Genomic DNA, 1,668 nt, shown 5'->3' with positions numbered 1-1,668 from the left:
GGATTCATACTCCCAGTATTTTAATTTTAAATTCCTGTGACACCTTTCTAAATTGATAAGTGGATTTCTGGTGAGTTAAGAACTATACTTGCAACGTATATATTTTAATAATTTTTAATTCACCAATTTCTGCTTTCATCACTAATCCATGAGAGCACTGGAAGGAAGCTCCCAATAAGGAGTAAAGATTTATTCTATGACTATCTTCCTCTTTAAAAGGAGTTGTTTGTCAAGTTAATGACATTAAAGAAGCACTTGTTGGGAGGCAACCCAACCTTAATTAATTATTTTTATTTTCTTTAATTTTTTTCTTTAAGTTATTTCTTTAGGTTCATGATCATGTGCAGCAGTCAAAACAGAGACAGAAATATTCAGCAGTGAAAACAGAACACTCTAGATGGAGTGTTGTTGGTGCTGAACGCTAGCCAGGGATCAAAGGCTAGGTGTTCAACGCGCAAAATGGTAGAAGACCTGGCGTTGAACGCCAGGAAGGAAGTCTCTCCTGGGCGTTCAACGCCCTAAAGGAAAGAGACAGATGGCGTTGAACGCCAGTTATGGTGCACAAGCTGGGCGTTCAATCCCCATAAGGAAGGCAGGGAATTTCAATTCCCTAGCCTCTCAAAACAAGTAGGTCCCACATAAGCTCCAACTATGCCACCTTCTTCTACCCTATTATTTCCCATTGTTCATATTTTCTCAAGGACAAGCAAAACTCTTAACTGCTTTTTCTTCATTCCTTCAATCCAATATTTGCCTTACAAGCCTGAAATCACTCAATAACACATCAAGGCATCAAATGGAATTAAAGTGAATAAAATTTAGCAATTAAGGGCTTAAAAAGCATGTTTTCACTTTTAAGCACAATTTAGGGAGAATTTACAAAACTATGCTATTTCATTGAATAAGTGTAAGAAAAGTTGATAAAATCCACCCAATTAGAGAAATAAATACCATGATTGAAAGCGCCAGGGTACTAGAGGAGCATCCCAAAAGGAAGGCATCTGAGCTTCCACACGAGATCCGTCCAATTGAATATTGGACTCAGTAGGAAGCATCTGTGATTCAACTGCAAACCACCTTGGATCAACTAAGAGAAGAGCAAAAAGATCAGACTAGCATGATTTGCAAACTGGTCAAGGAGCAAGAGAAGCAAGGGCGTGAATTAGAAGCTTTGAAGCGCCAGAAACTCTCCCCTGAAGAACCCAGCGCCTCCCATGGTTAAGGTGGTTGAGTTTTACCTCCCCTATTTCTGTTATTCTAATTTCTGTTTCTCACATTTAGGTTTACATGATCAGTAGTGGTGTTTAAATTTTTACTTTATTTTTCTGTCTTTTAATTTAAAAAATTGCATTAGCATTAATAATAATCTAGTTTTTATTTCTGTCAATTAGTTATAAAATATTCCTCTTATCATCATCAAACTTGAATAAAATAGTGATTTTTTTAGAAGAATTAGAGATGAATGAATTTTTGAGTTACATAATAAGAATAGTCAATTATTTTGATGTAGTGGAATTGCTTTTATTTTCTGAATGTATAAATGAACAGTGCATATTTGAAATTGAGTTTAAGAATGTTGGCTCTTGAAAGAATGAGAAAAAAGGAGAAGTTTTATTTGTAATATGAAAAATCAAAAGAAATTGATTCTTGAAGCAAGAAAAGGTAGCA

The sequence above is a fragment of the Arachis duranensis genome, unplaced genomic scaffold (assembly GCF_000817695.3).
Source record: "Arachis duranensis cultivar V14167 unplaced genomic scaffold, aradu.V14167.gnm2.J7QH unplaced_Scaffold_66565, whole genome shotgun sequence".
Lineage (NCBI taxonomy): Eukaryota > Viridiplantae > Streptophyta > Magnoliopsida > Fabales > Fabaceae > Arachis > Arachis duranensis.
The sequence above is the reverse complement of the archived record's forward strand: the minus strand, read 5'-3'. Positions refer to the sequence as shown.